The sequence below is a fragment of the Heloderma suspectum genome, chromosome 5 (genome assembly GCF_057233095.1).
Source record: "Heloderma suspectum isolate Gila_16-S chromosome 5, 16-S_ref, whole genome shotgun sequence".
Classification (NCBI taxonomy): Eukaryota; Metazoa; Chordata; class Lepidosauria; order Squamata; family Helodermatidae; genus Heloderma; species Heloderma suspectum.
This window is the reverse complement of record NC_139462.1, coordinates 32,008,696-32,025,585: the sequence shown is the minus strand read 5'-3', so window position 1 is coordinate 32,025,585 and position 16,890 is coordinate 32,008,696.

Below are 16,890 nucleotides of genomic sequence, written 5' to 3'. Positions count from 1 at the left end.
ATGCAACAGCATCCTCCATTAAACTTGAAGGCTACAACACCTTGCTGCCACCTCCCGGCATCTGCCACCTGAGGCGACTGCTTCGCCCTGCCTAACAGTAGGGCCAGCCGGCCAGCCCTGGCAGAAGGTCTCTGGTTCGATCCCTGGCATCTCCAGGTAGGGCTCAGACAGGATCCTGCCTGAAACCCTGAAGAGCCACTGCCAGTTAGTGTAGACCGTACTAGGCTGGATGGACCAATGGTCTGTTTCACTATAAGGCAGCTTTCTAGTTTCCTAAAACCAGCACCATATTTTCCAGGGAATTACTAGATGCAGTTCTTCCATAATGTGTCTTCTTTGTTTCTTGTTTTGGCATGAATTAGTTCAACGAGAGGAAGGCTTGCTTGCCACCAGTGTGAAACTTTCTCCTTCCAGAGAAGGATGGTTCAGAAGTAAGCTTTGAATGTTATTAAAGATAATCTCTGTGTATCTCTGCTGTTTTGCCCAAGGGGCAGAGATGAATGGAGGACAGTTTACCAGGGAGGAGTATAACTTTGAAAATCCACACTTGTCTCTTGATAACTTCTGGTGTGGGTGGTGGGGAAGAGAACAACAGCTTGTATCAGCTGGTTTTCATATGCTTGTCTTCAGGCAATGGAAATTGCTGGTAGGAGCTATGTTTCCCCCTCCGTCTTCCCAGGGAAGAATCAAAAGAGTCAGGATCAAAGCCTGAATTGCTGATTCTGAGCTTGCTGAGTATTGGCATTGTCAGGAGTCCGCTGTAGCAGCATTGATGGAACAATAGTTGTGGACATTAATAGCACAAAAGGTCACAGGACACACAGGATGGAGGGTGGAAAGGACAAGAATGATCTTTCTTTAACATAACATTTTACTGGTGGTATATTTCAGTTAAGCACATTATATAAAATTGGCTCAGTCTGTGTGTATTCTCAGATTCCACACAAAAATATGGAATTTGGCATTAGATATAGAATTCATCACTTAGAAATTCGGCTTTGATTAAAAAAAAAAAAATTAAGGAGAGGACTGAATACATTTTCTAGGACTTTATTATGGTTCCTGTGTCAGCAAGGGAAATGCTGTAAACCAGGGGTCCCTGACCTTTTCGGTCCAGTTTGCACATTTGTAATTTTGAGAAAGTGCTGTGGATGTTATTACAAAATAGTTGCCATAGGGGCACGTGCCCATTCACAAAATGTGGTGGAAGGCAAACTGGTGAGGCTGAAAAGCAAGTAACTTACCCAAGAACCTGACTCCCAGGCAGAGGTGGGGTCTGAGCCCCCAAACACTACACCATTCCTTTGAACCTACAGAACACCTATTTCAGAGAAGGCAGGCCAATTTATTTCCTGAAGTCACCTCTAAATAAATTCCTCCAAAATTAGTTTATTCCCGCAGATTAATAGGAAGATCACCGCCCCCATCAACTTCTCCCAGATGTATTACCAAAACTAATTCCTATTCAATTCAATTAACCTCAGTCCACTCATTTCTCCTCTGCCAGCCATATCCCTGCCAATCACTTTATCTCCTTCCTGGATCATCTCCTAAACACACACACACACACACATATGCACACCTGTTCCCTCCCCAGATCTTCAGCCACCCTAAAACACACTCTCTCCGGATCACCTGATGCAAACACCCTCTCTTTCTCACAATATGCATCTCATCCATCCCATGCACGTCTGTTCATTGCTTATCCCAGTGAGCAAGCCTGAGCTGGAAGCTCTCATGATGATCAGGGAGCATCACCTGACCTGTTCTAGCCTATCAGTAAAAGGAGGCTTTCTTGGGTGTGAAGTTTGTTTCCTCCCACATTTCTCTAGAAAGGGCTATACTCAGTGGCAGAGTATATACTTTACTTGGAGAAGGTCCACTTGGTATCTTCAGGTAAGGCTGGGACAAACTGGCTAAAATCTTGGAGAATCAGTGCCAGTCAGAGTAGTAAACAACACTGTCCATAGGGCTGCTTCCTATGTCCCTCTCCTTTGGGTAGTCCTGTATGCTAGCGCATAGGTTAAATCCCTGACTGTATTGTACTGATATTGTTTCAAAAACTGCTGTGGATGTGAGGCCTGACAGTGCAGAATAAATTATGAAAAATATAAACAAATATATGTGGTCAAATCATTCTGAGGGCTGTGCAGAATTTGGTTAGCTTGGCACGTAATGCTGATTCCCCTTTAGCACAGAGTACAGACAGCTCTGAATAAGAGCAAATCTACACTACAAATGTATATACCCACTGAATTGTCATGGCTTCCCCCAAAGAATGCTGGAAAAAGTAGTTTGGTGAGGGTGTAGAACTACAGTTCCCAGGATTTTCTGGGGAAAAGGAATAGCTAAGGATCCAGTTTAAGTCTGTGGCATACATACAGTCAGGGCCAGAAATATTGGAACAAGGATAACTGTTTTGGCAGTTGGCCTCTGTACACCACCACATTGAAGTTGAAAGGAAACACACCCAGATGGGAGTGAAGTCAGCTGTAATTCAAGGGGTGTGACAAAAGTGGGGCACTACCCATTCAGGAAGTACAGCCAGTGGCATACACACACACCCATCGTTGATGGCTCATAAGTAATGGAACAAACCAACATCATTTCAAATTTAGGGATTGCCTGTAATACCTGGATGAAAATCCTTTGCAGTCAATGACTGCCTGAAGTCTGGAACCCATGGACATGACCAAATGCTGAGTGTCCTCCCTCAAGATGCTTTGCCAGACCTTTACTGCAGCTGCCTTCAGCTGCTGCTTGTTTGTGGGTCTTTCTGCCTTCAGTCTTGTCTTCAGGAAGTGAAAAGCATGCTCTATTGGGTGGAGATCAGGTGACTGACTTGGCCATTGAAGAACATCACACATCTTTGCCTGGAGAAACTCTTGGGTAGCTTTTGCTGTATGTTTTGGGTCATTATTCATCTGCAGTATGAAGCGGTATCCTATCAGTTTGGCAGCATTCGGCTGAATCTGAGCAGAAAGTATAGCCCCATACACTTCAGAATTCATCCTGCTGCTTTTATCAGCATTCAGGTCATCAATAAACACCAGTGACCCGGTTCCATTGGCAGCCATACATGCCCATGCCATAACACTGCCTCCACCACATTTGACAGATGATGTGGTATGCTTTCGATCATGAGCTGTTCCTTTCCTTCTCCATACTTTTGTCTTCCCATCATTCTGGTACAAGTTAATCTTGGTTTCATCAGTCCAAAGAATCTTATTCTAGAACTGGGCAGGCTTTTTTAGGTGTTTGCTGGCAAAGGCTAATCTAGCCTTTCGGTTCTTGAGCGTTACCAGTGGTTTGCACCTTGTTGTGAAGCCTCTGTATTTACCTTCATAAATCCGTCTCTTGACTGTAGATGCTGACAATGACATGCCCACCTCCGCAAGAGCGTTCTTGACCTGGCTAGATGTTGTGAAAGGGCTCCTCTTCACCATGAGCAGAATTCTGCGGTCATCCACTTTAGTTGTCTTCTGTGGTCTTCCAGGCCTTTTGCTGTTGCTGAGCTTGCCAGGTAATTTCGTCTTTTTCGGGATGTTTCAAACTGTTGTGTTGGCCACTCCCACTGTTTTTGCTATCTCTCTGATGGGTTTATGTTGTTTCCTCAGCCTAATGATGGCCTCCTTCACTCGCACGGACACTCTTTGGACCTCATGTTGGGAGTTCCAGTGAACAGCTACCAAATACAAATGTAACACTCAGAACCACCTCCAGGCTTTTTATCTGGTCATGGGGCACCCAGGAAACAGGCCACACCTGGGCATGCAGCTGCTTGTCAGCCATTCGTTCCATTACTTCTGAGCCACCAATGATGGGGGGCAGTGTATGCCATTGGCTGTCCTTCCTGAATGGTTAGTGCCCCACTTTTGTCAAGCCCCTTGAATTACAGCTGAAAGTCCTGACTTCGCTCCCATCTGGGTGTGTTTCCTTTCAACTTCATTGTGGTGATGTACAGAGGCCAACTGCCAAAACAGTTATCCTTGTTCCAATATTTCTGGCCCTGACTGTATGTCCTCTGCTGTAATCAGTGGGATTTCACATATCATACATAGAATCAGGATGCTTCAGTGAAACACATTGCTGTTCTCAAGCTAATGGCCATATCTACCACTGCCTGCTGTATGTAGCCATTGTGTAAATTCTTCCACTTGAAGAAGTATTTTCTTGATATATAAACAGTAAATTATGCTGATATGTATATATACACACATCGCTGGAATTTTAGGGGAAAATGAACAGATTGGAATAACATTTCAGAACAATTTTTTTTGCTGTCATAGCAAGTCTCTGCAAAACTTGATTCAATAATAATATGCCTCAAAATGGAAAAGTTGGTGGGCTGTGATTCAGTGAAGTCTAGTTAAAGAATGGGGGGTAGGGGTAATGTACTGCTGAGTTCTCATATCTTCAAAGCCACAAGCTTAATTTGCTGAGTTGGCCAGATCTCCCCCTCCTTTTTCCCCCTGCAATGTCTGTTTTTAACACATGGGCAACAATGCAACACAGGGTTATATGTACTTCATCCTTCCAAAGTAGATAAACTAATACTCACCAAACTCAGTGCTGGATTGTGGCCATGATGTTCTGCAAAGGGAAATGCATGGGAAAGAATGGCAATTTCAGTTGTAAGGAATACTAATTTTTGGATTAAATACATTGTATCATTCAGATGTGGGAAAATTCTGGGATTCTGGGGGCCAGTTTCCCTCCTTGGAACCCCACCAGGGGCCGCACCTTAGTCCCTGCAACCAGCATGCTGCCAGGGGGGGAAAAGCAGCACTTTGCTGCCAACGTTTGGTGGCATGGTGGCAGGAAAAAGCAGTAATCTGCCACCACATTTTGGTGGTGTGGTGGTAGCTGAAAAGGGCCAATTTAGCTTTAAAACAAGGAGCAGTATCCAACTGTCATTCTGCTAGTGCAAATGAAGTTGTGCTAGTGGAAACTAGGTCCTGAGCTATGCACAAGAAGAGGATCCAACTAAAACTGTGTTTGCAGCTGTGCAAGTAGTTGCACATGTGGTTTTGCAAGCTCAATGCGCAAGTGCATGCACAATGGAAAGATTCAGCAAAGCTCTGTTAGTGCTCTTTGTTTGCGGAATGACACCACTGGATACTGCCCAAGGCACACAAGGTGCACATCTGTTCATTTAAGCCTAAATTGGCCCATTTTGTCTGGTGGTACACTGCCAAAATTTGGTGTCAAACCACCGCTTTTTGCCACCGGAGCTGCACAAAAGGCCAGGGAGGTACGCATGTGTCCCACATATTGCCTACCCCTGGTTCAGGTAAAGACTTTAGTTGTGGGTAAAGGAATCCAAATAAAAGCTCTTTCATCAAAGAGTCCTGAGTGAAAAGGGGGGGAAAAAAGGTAGCCGTTAGCTATGTCTTTACCTTAATGTGTAGTTTCACCCTAAGAGACTGGAGGTGGGAGAGTGCATCTATCTGTTATAGTAGATCATGAGGGCACTAGGATGGCTTGTGGGTAATAGCTGTACTTTAAAGCAGGGGTGAGCCACTTGTGGCCCTCCAGATCTTTTGGCCTACAACTCCCATCATACCTCACCATTGGCTGTGCTGGGTAGGGCTGATGGGAGTCGTAGCCTATTTATTATTCATTTTTATTTATTAAATTTATTAATCGCCCATCTGGCTGGTCACCCAGCCACTCTGGGCGATGTACAGCATATAATAAAACAGTTTAAAACAATAAAATTCTACAATAAAAACGTTTTCTAAAAGACCCTAACCCACCCCAATTTCCTGTAGCCTATAACATCTGGAGGATCACAAATTGACCACTTCTGGTTTAAAGGCATAAGAAACTTGACAGCATTTGTCACCTCCATTCCCCAAGTTTTGAAGAAATACAACCTTGTCTCTTTGAACCTGACTGGCTACCAGGATATCCGTTGGGGGTCTGATTATTTTGTCCTTCACAAATCTGAATGTTGTATCATGCAAAGCTAAGCTCCCACATACACAGTTCTAAGAAAGAAAGAAAGAAAGAAAGAAAGAAAGAAAGAAAGAAAGAAAGGCCCCACTGAGAATGCTGCTTACTGAGTGCACATTTCCCATAGGAAATTTGATTTGATTTGCATTAGCGATAATGAGGTCTGTGTTTGGCTTTCAGTGTTTCCTGTCTTCATGGACACAGAACACTATTGTAGCTTTGTAGGAACACTGTTATACAGGAGAACCTTAGGTGAACATGTGAAACCAGATAAGGCAGCCAGGATCTCTCTGTGCCATGCAAATGGATAGGGGGGCAGAGGGGATTCAGCTCAGGCTACCTGTGGCTTGCAGAAATGTGTACTTTCTTTTCTTGCTTCTGTTCCATAGGGGAGATATTAAGCAGGGTAATAAACAACAGTCCATCCACACAGTGCTCCAAGGCCTTGTTCCCTGTTCCAGTCCCAACCACACTGGGAATGACCATGTTATGCACCTGGTGGCAATGGAAAGAAACTGTCATTTTATTGAGAGGGTTTGCATGTAACACTAAACCATAGTTTAGAGCAGGGGTGTTGAACCTCAGGCCAGTGGGCCAAATCCGACTCATGTGGGGTCCCAATCCAGCCCTTCAGGGCTCACCAGATGGCCACACTCCTTTCCCCTGACCACTGATCATTTGGTGGTTTCCCAGCTTTTGCGTGGTTTTCCCCCCATTCTAAAAGGTTGAAATGCCTCTTCCAAGGCATAGTTCCTGGCATATTTTGGTTTTGAGCTAAAATATACTGGTATTTTTGGCCCCGCCCCATTTTCCTTTGGCCCCAGCCAGCCCTGGGATGTGGCCCCAAGAGCTTCTCTGATATGGAATTCAGCCCTTGGGTTGAAAGAGGTTCCACACCCCTGGTTTACATTATGAGGAAGAGCTAAGGAGATTGGAAGCGTTCACTTCCTATTTCAATTAACCACAGTTTACATCCAAACACCAAACAGTGGTTAATCTTAACTGCGGTTTGTTGAAAAAAGTATGTAGTTAAGATTAAAAAGTAAAAGGTAAAGGTGTCCCCAACCAGTCGTGTCCGACTCTAGGGTGTGGTGCTCATCTCCATTTCTAAGCCGAAGAGCCAGCACTATCCGAAGACGCTTCCGTGGTCATGTGGCCGGCATGACTGAACACCAAGGTGCACGGAACGCTGTTACCTTTCCCGCCAAAGCGGTACCTATTTATCTACTTGCAATTTCTTGCTTTCGAACTGCTAGGTTGGCAGGAGTTAATCTTAAGTAGTTAAGATTAACCACATTTTAATGGGTTCGGACAACATGGCAAGCTGTAGTTAATTTAAAAAGGAAGTGAAAGCTTCTGAAATTCTCTTTGTGGAGGAGAGGAAACGAGTGTGTGAGCCTGAGGCATTCCTATACTCATTCTTGTCATGCTAAACTATGGTTTAGTGTTACATCTGAGCCAGCCCATGGTGTGGCCATCAGGCACATGTTAGGCAGTCCCACTCTTCCTTTTGGCAGTCACGACTCTTCAGGGCTGGCCTATGACATTTTAGCTTCTGACATGGAAAAATCCAGGCAGTTCCCTTTGCCACAGCTACGTCAGGATAAATTAAACAACTATTTGCCATCTTTTAATGGCACCAAAATCTGCCACCTGAGACAGACACCTTGCTTTGCTTCACAGTAGGGTCTGGGTTCCCAGTGATTTTTAATGATGGAGCAATTAGGCCATAGACTCCCCCTTGCTCCAGCACCCTGTCTGGATAGCACTCACTTTAGATAACATTAACAACCCCCACTGCCATGCAAGCACAACAGCCGGGGTCTCCTCACATTGCGAGTACAACACCTCAGGTTGTGACAGAGCAGTGATGCAGCAGTTGTAGCAACCTACACTATGGTCTGCCAGTATACTGGTTCATCTATTAAGGCTGTTTATTTTGCTGGAACCCAAACAGCAGATTGGTATATTATGACCTGATGGTAACTGCTGCTTGAAGCTGCACTTTCCTGATCATTTGAGTTGTGCTCTTAATAGTTGGCTTCAGAATAAAATCTCTTTTCTTACCTATGTTTGTCTAACCTCACATGCATCTGCTTGTCCCAGTGGACTAGACACAGTACAGGGGAAAACTCTGATCTCCGCTAGCAACATTGAGTTCTGATGACATCGATTCATGTTGACATTTCTGCAAATTCCCTTAGGTCCAGTGGCCTCTCACATAGCTGTATGGGGAATCTGCTGATATCCGATGGTTGCAAAGCACCTAATTTATCTCTATAGAGATATCTATGAATGGATCAAAGAATACATCAAGTACTGAATGGACAACTCAGAGGGGGAAAGTTTAAAGATCACAGTGGTTACAGTTTATGGAGATACCATTCATGGCTGATGTAACCAGAGGGAGCAAACATAAACAGCAAGAGCCCTCGTAGCAATGAAAATATCTGCCTCTAAGTGTCACAGCAGTTTCTGATTTTCCCTGACGTCTTTCCTCACCAAATTATAAGCATTATTAAGTTAAATGACCATTAGTTAAGAAGTAAAGCCTAAGTGCTTTTGTGGGTGTTTGAAGTAGTATGCTGTGTCAGGCAAAAACTATCCAAACAGGCTGTTGAGACACCTGAAAATCCTGGAGAGTTTATTAAGTTGAACAATTGCAACACAACTCTTTATGTTATTGTTCTACTTAATGAACTTTTGGGCTCTATCCTGCTTAGCTTACTTGCTTCCAAACCTTTGCAGTACAAAAATGTTAAAAATGATGCTGTTAAAGTGCTGCATTCAATATGCCAACAAATCTGGAACACTCAACAGTGGCCACAAGACTGGAAAAGGTCAGTTTACATTCCAGTTCCAAAGAAGGGCAACGCCAAAGAGTGTTCAAACTACCGCACCATTGCGCTCATTTCACATGCCAGCAAGGTGATGCTCAAAATCCTACAAGCTAGGCTTCAGCAGTATGCGAACCGAGAACTACCGGAAGTACAAGCTGGGTTTCGAAGAGGCAGAGGAACTAGAGATCAAATCGCCAACATTCGCTGCATCATGGAGAAAGCAAGAGAATTCCAGAAAAACGTCTATTTCTGCTTCATTGACTACGCTAAAGCCTTTGATTGTGTGGATCACAACAAACTGTGGCAAATTCTTAAAGTGATGGGAGTACCAGACCACCTTACCTGTCTCCTGAGAAACCTGTACGAGGGTCAAGAAGCAACAGTCAGAACCAGACATGGAACAACCGATTGGTTCAAAATTGGGAAAGGAGTACGACAAGGCTGCATATTGTCACCCTGCTTATTTAACTTATATGCAGAGTACATCATGAGAAATGCCGGGTTGGATGAATCAGAGGTCGGAATTAAGATTGCTGGGAGAATTATCAACAACCTCCGATATGCAGACGATACCACCCTAATGGCAGAAAGCGAAGAGGATCTAAAGAGCCTCTTGTTGAGGGTGAAAGAGGAGAGTGCAAAAGCTGGTTTGAAACTCAATATTACAAAAACTAAGATCATGGCATCTGGCCCTATCACTTCCTGGCATATAGAAGGGGAAGAAATGGAAGCAGTGACAGATTTTATTTTCTTGGGCTCCAAGATCACCGCAGACGGTGACTGTAGCCATGAAATTAAAAGACGCTTGCTCCTTGGGAGGAAAGCTATGGCCAACCTAGACAGCATAGTAAGAAGCAGAGACATCACCTTGCCGACAAAGGTCCGTCTAATCAAAGCTATGGTTTTCCCAGTAGTAATGTATGGCTGTGAGAGCTGGACTATAAGGAAGGCTGAGCGCCGAAGAATTTATGCTTTCGAACTGTGGTGCTGGAGAAGACTCTTACGAGTCCCCTGGACTGCAAGGAGGTCAAATCAGTCCATCCTAAAGGAAATCAACCCTGAGTGCTCATTGGAAGGACAGATAATGAAGCTGAAGCTCCAATATTTTGGCCACCTAATGCGAAGAGAAAACTCCCTGGAAAAGACCCTGATGCTGGGAAAGACTGAAGGCAAAAGGAGAAGGGGACGGCAGAGGATGAGATGGCTAGATAGCATCACGGATGCAATGAATATGAACTTGAGCACGCTCTGGGAGAGAGCGCAGGACAGGAAGGCCTGGCGTGCTATGGTCCATGGGGTCACGAAGAGTCGGACACGACTGAACGACTGAACAACAACAACAAAAGGAATGAATAACATGTAATAAAACAACACGAGACTTGTGAGTGTGTGTGTGTAGGATGGCAGCTTAATCAAAAACAATGTGTGAGGTTAGTTAGGCTGAGAGATAATGGCTGACCCAAGTCCACTCTTTAAGATTTATTGCTTAGTGAAATTTATAGTCATGTCTTCCTGGTTTTAGGATCAAAACAGACATTACTTTAAATATGCATCTAAGAGTTGCGTCTCCCCAACCCCATTTTTACTCTACTGTAAGTGCAAGGCCCCTGATTCAGATCTTAAAAGTGCCCCCCCCACACACACACTAGGGTTCTAATCTGGATTGGGCACCCTGCACCCACTCTAGAGTAAAAATGACAGGGACGGGGGGAGACATAGCTGCTGGATTTAAAGTAATGTCTGTTTTGGTCCTGAGTTCAATATTCTGTCTACTAAAAATTGCACTGACTTGACTTCTTTTACAAATAGTTATATCTCTCATTTGAATTGCAGATTCATAACAGCTGCCTTGCTGGATCAGACCAAAGATTCATCTAACCCACAGGCCAAATGTGACACCCTGTCTCGTGTGTGGGCTGGCTGAGGTGGCAACACCATCATCCTCTCCATTTTATCCTCCCATAATCTGGGTCAGATCGACCCAGTATCCTCTTTCCATCAGTGGGCCCAGCTAAATGCCTTTGAGAAACCCACAAGCAGGGCAGGAAGGCAAACAGCCTTTCCCCCAGCAGACACAATGCAGTGGGGTGCTAGTTATGGATATGGGGGTTCCACTGTAGCCCCCTTATGAGACTGGCAGTTTTATTTTAAATCCCTTCCCTCATAGTCCCTAACATTTGTATTCTCCTTTCAGTGAATAGTCAGTGGATATGCCACAAACATCATGTTTGACCCTCTGACATCAACAACTTGGATCTAGTCTGAGGCCCTGCCCTAAGGCAAGATTCAATATGGATGCAACTAGATTTACATTACACACCAGTCAACCTACAGAGTTGACTATGCCTCCTCCTCGTAGGTTATACAGTTTTGCAGCTGAATTCTAGCATGATCTGAGGAGGCCATATCACAGAAACTGCCTACAAGAGGTGTGGAACAGGGATGGGCTTCTGTGTTACTTGCAGGTAAAGAGAAGTTGAGAAAAACAAATGGGATTTTGAACCAGGGAACCTCGGGGTCTGAGGACTGGGCCTTAGTTTGGTAAGTATGTTGTGCAGTAATATGCATGCTCAGTTGTGTCTGTGCAGTCATGTGCATGCTGAATCCTTAGAGTTTCAGGTACAGAAGGGAATAGGGGCATGTATTTAATATTGGCCCCTGTGAGTGGCAGGGGAAATGAAACATTTGGATTGCCAATGGCTACTGTAAATCATAGAAATCTGGCATTCTGCTCTGCCTTCTGCCTGTCAGTAGAGGAGTACCTGCTTCTGGCTTCTTCTCACATTCCAGGTTAAGATTTGGATCCTGACAGTTGGTCCAGACAGATGCTGATTTAGAATAAAGGACAATGGAGCATCTAGAACATCCTTCCCCAACCTTACATCCTCCAGATGTGTTAGACGGAAACTTGCATAATTCCCTAGCTTTCAAAATGCTTTTCTGTTTCTTTGTTGGCTTCCCATTAAGTAGATATGAAAAGACAAAACTTCCAAACATCCCCACTTACCCTTGGATCATCCCCCAGACAACCATCTCCCCACAAATAATTTCCAAGGAAAATGGCAGGGAATGATTTAGGAATTGAGATGAGGATTTTGGAACTGAATGTTCAGCTCAAGTGTTAAAAAGTAGCTCAACAGAGGACACAGATTTGCATGTTCACCTCAGTGTTGCTAAATGACTGTAGAGTGATTATGCTAATCCATCGACCCTGACTGACAATCAATCAAATGTCAGGGGCCCATGCTTCTTAATTACCACTTACATGTTGTTTTAGCAAAATTAGACATTCAGAACCAGTGTTTAGGGAATACATTAGTGCAAACCCTGTATTAGCATCACTATGGAGTGTGTGTATGTGTGTGTTAGTTATTCTCACTGCATCTTTGCAATTTGATTGGATGTCCATTTCCCTTTCCATATAATTTTATCATGCAGAGTGTGTGCAAGATGGAAAAAGAATGTTTATTTACTGATTGCTTGTCATGAGTAGATCTTTGTAGTATTCATGATCAGAGTAATTTCAGATATTACTTAGCAGAATGGATATTACAGAAATATACTCATGGCAAAAAATTGATAAATAAACATTCTCAGAGATTTCTCAGAAATGCATTTGTTAACATTAATCCTTTAGTACCTTTGGCTCTCTTTTGTTTTCCCCTATTGTTTTCTCTACTCTCAAAACTTGGATTAGAAGATCTTTTATGTGTGGGGTGGGGGGATGGGGGGAGGAGTGTAGAGTACAGAACTGTTTGTTTTTTACAAATATATCCTGCCATTCTGTCAAAAATGGCACTCTTGCCAATGAAACCCTGTAAAATGCCATGTACATTGATGGCCCTCTGTACACAAACAATAATCTGATGGTTGTTGTTGTTGTTGTTCAGTCGTTCAGTCGTGTCCGACTCTTCGTGACCCCATGGACCATAGCACGCCAGGCCTTCCTGTCCTGCACTCTCTCCCGGAGCGTGCTCAAGTTCATATTCATTGCATCAGTGATGCTATCTAGCCATCTCATCCTCTGCCGTCCCCTTCTCCTTTTGCCTTCAGTCTTTCCCAGCATCAGGGTCTTTTCCAGAGAGTTTTCTCTTCGCATTAGGTGGCCAAAATATTTGAGCTTCAGCTTCAGTATCTGTCCTTCCAATGAGCACTCAGGGTTGATTTCCTTTAGGATGGACTGATTTGACCTCCTTGCAGTCCAGGGGACTCGTAAGAGTCGAAATGGCAACCCACTCCAGTATTCTTGCCAAGAAAACCCCATGGAACGTATAATCTGATTACTACTGCAGTAAACATCCATCAAGTTTAGATATTCCTTGCTTTTGTAAGCAAATATTCTCCATAGCATGAACGATATATTTACATCAGAACAGGAAATAAAATTAAAGAAAAAATATTCCTGGAAAAGTTAATGTACTTTTTAAGAACTCTGAGCACTTTCCATATGGTTCCTAGGCTGCTTCCTACTTAGACAGCAAAACTGTTTAATGTCAGCAGCAGGACTGTGTCATGTGCTTCCAGACCATTCTTTGAGCAAGTCAGAAATTTGACTGGGGTCCTCTTATTATCTGAAGGGTGGGGTTTTTCTTTTTCTTTTCCTTTTCCCTTGTTTCTTTTTGGATCAGGGCCCATATTGATATGCCTTTAATCATATGGCAAAGACATTTCAAAATTAAGCTAACCGAGTCATGCTCTGATTATGCCTCGATTATGCTGTTTGCATGTCAATGCAAGCCAGCATTTGGGGTCTGTGCATTAATATATAAAAAGCATGTGCTTGTGTGTCTCCTCCACACAGTGGAATACAGACATATGCAAGAAAGTCAGGCTGCCCCCATAAGAACCATAGACAGATTAAATGGTCCTAGTGCAACTTGGTAAAAGGATGATGTTGTCCATTCATTCATTCATTCATTCATTCATTGCACTTATTTCCCATCTTTCCTCCATAGAGGTCAACTGGGCTGGATTTAGGAGCAGGAAGCTCAGGTGACTGTGTGAGATTGTGCCTGTCATGAGCTAATTACTCAATTATCTTTTCCACAGCTGAAACAAATAGTACAAATATCGCATTAATAAATAAAGATTTGCAAATCTAAACAAGTCCTGTATGACAGGGTTCAGTCATGTAAATTGCACATCAAAATCATGCAAATGCAATACAAATGCAATAAAAACAACATCCTGCAATATATTCAAAGGCTGAGCAAATGGAGAGGTGCACCAAAGATGATCATTGCCTGGAGGACAATTTGGCCTAAGGCTGGCCATGGGGATCAAGGTGGCATATATAGCATACCCAGATAGTCTCCTCTCCAGGCACTGACCAAACTCAAAGCATTTTAATTCCAGCAAGGTTGCTGCATCATGTACCCTCAGACCATGGCCTGGAACCAGGAGGTAGCATTCTCCATAAGACAGGCTTATGGTGTCCCATACAAGATGACCACACTCAGAGTGAATGTGGAGGGGTACATAAGATCGCAGAGTGCCTGGACTGCATAGCTTCTCACCAGCGGTAAACCTACAGCAGTTACCTTTGTGCTGATTTCCAGAATGTGTGATTGTACCAATTCTCACACAAATTATCCAGCTACTGCAATGAAACACAGGCCCGGTTTGGATGTCACAACAACCCAGGATTTTTATTAAACCCTGGGTTGTTCTGAACGAAACGGGAGTGAGCAAGTGTGCTGGTTCTCACTGTACAAGCTCTCAAAGGTAATGCCTCTCAGAGATAGTTTAATCTCTTTCAGCTTTCTAAGAAAGCGACATATTTTTCCAGCTTGGCCTTAAACAAGAGATAGCTAGCTTATCATGGAGGCTGATGCTTTTCTGATACACAGTCCTAGGCTCAATTAGTCTTCCCAAACACTCGCCTGTCTGTTGTGCGGCTTCACACCCAGGACTCCCTGTTCTCCCCTCTTTCCACCACCCCTCTCCTTCTGTGCCTGGTCTGTTTTATACGTTTCCCTTTGTGGCTTGTGTTTCTTAGCTGCATGTGACAGCCAGCTCCCAGCTCCTTTGGAAATGCCACAATTTATTTTCAGGTGGAGTGGTGAGGCTAGCCATGCACAGTCTCTCACACCTGCCACCTAATTGCTCCCGCTGGGGATAAACGACCCAGGGATGCTCTGTCCCTGGGTTGTTAAACGTGACATGTGAACAGGGATTTCTGGGTTGTTGGGACCCAGAAACGACCCAGAAATATGGTTTGCACATCACGCTTAGCAATTCAGGGACAGAGCATCCCTGGGTCGTTTATCTCCAGTGGGAGAAATCAGATGGTGGGAACCAGCACGCTTGCTTGCTCCCACTTCATTCACAGCAACCCAGGGTTTAAAAACAACAACAATACCTGGGTTGCTGTGATGCACAAATTGGATCACAGTAGTTCTGAGTATGAGTCACGTACCAGGATGTCCCCAGTACAAATCTCACATCTGTCACAAACTCACCCTCATGGAGAAAATACTAGGTACCTTCTTTACAGGGCTGTTGTAAAGTTGGCTAAGATCATATATGTTAAGTGCTTTGAGCATTTGGTATCTGCTGTCTGAAATATTTTTCATCCTTTGCCATGGACATTCATTATTTGTCTGCAAATACCATTTCCTCTGAACTTACTGCATAGGGAGGCTTCCATGAAGTACATCAAATCCATTTACTGCATGAATTATGCAGTTCCTAGAGCCCTCTAAAAATAAACTATGACAGTGGACACGAGAGGCCAGTTAGCAAGCAGTTCAAAGGCTGGCCTCTTTTCCAAGTTCCATGGTGAGCGCTCCTCCACATTCCATAACAGTAAAAGCTCCTGTTATAGTCTGTGTTAAAAAACATACAATAATCCTAGAAGATTGCAGCCAAAAATCTGCTCCGTTGTTTGAGCCAGTATATGGTGTGAATTTGTTTCCCCTCCATATCTCTTCCACTCCTTGTATATCCCCCTAGGCTGGAAACCACAGTGGGTCACCTTGCTTTGGACCCAGCCACACTCAACATGAATTGAGAACACATTCCAGAGTTCCCTACAGCACTCTTAAAATATGTTGATAAAATATTGGAAAGAGTAAACTAGCAAAGAAAACACATCAGGGCCAAGAAGATCATTAGTGCTATTTCATGCTGATACATACTGTGCTTCAGGTCATGCGACTCCAGTTGCAATGTTTTTTTATTGCAATAATACCATAGTGATTTTCAGGGCCGGTGTAAAGTGTAGGCATGGTTGGGCACTTGCTAAGGGCCCATACCCCAGCAGGGGCCCACTGGCAAGACTTCCTTGGAGTTGCCCCTCCTCTTCACCATTGCAACCTGCTTGTTCACCCGCCTCTCGCTCTAGCCCCAACAACAGTGGTGGTGAGAAGGAGGAGCAGTAAATGCCACTGTGTTCTTGTTCACTGGCTCTCTGCCTGTCAAGCAATAAAGTATTAGCAATAATGAGGAAGAGGATGAGGAGCAATAGCAGCTAGTGACAAGGGTGGTGAGAAGATGGTATTTTGCCAAGGGCCCTCAAAAACCTGGAACATGCACTGGTGATGTTATTGAGCTGGTGCATCCTCCTAAAGGCCACAGGGAAGTAGGGATGGAGAGCAGAGATGGGGTTAATGATATCACAGCATGCAATACGGTTCTCCCACAAACACAGTAGAAGATCACACACACAGAATCATGCAGTATTCAGATTCACATACTCACAAACCCTACTGCTATAACATGGGATCTGCCCGAACAGACCATAGGATACCAGTGCTAAGAATGCTATATTGACTCCCAGTTATTTTCTAGACCTGAGACTTAGAAAGTAGATCCCCAGATGTTTTGGACTTTAACTCCCAGCATTCATGACCATTGGCCATGCTGGCAGGGGCTTCTGGGAGGTGAAGTCCAAAACATCTGGAATATACCTTCTGCCCACTCCTGCCCTGCACTAGGATACCTGATGGAGTGCTTCATCCCATATGTACTCTGTTGGACTTTAAAATCTTGGCTCTACTCTGACTTTCTCTGCTGACTGAGGTGAGATGTGGTGATACAGAAAAGGGCCTTTTCTGTGGTGGCCACCTCCTTCTACAACTTCTTTTCTGGG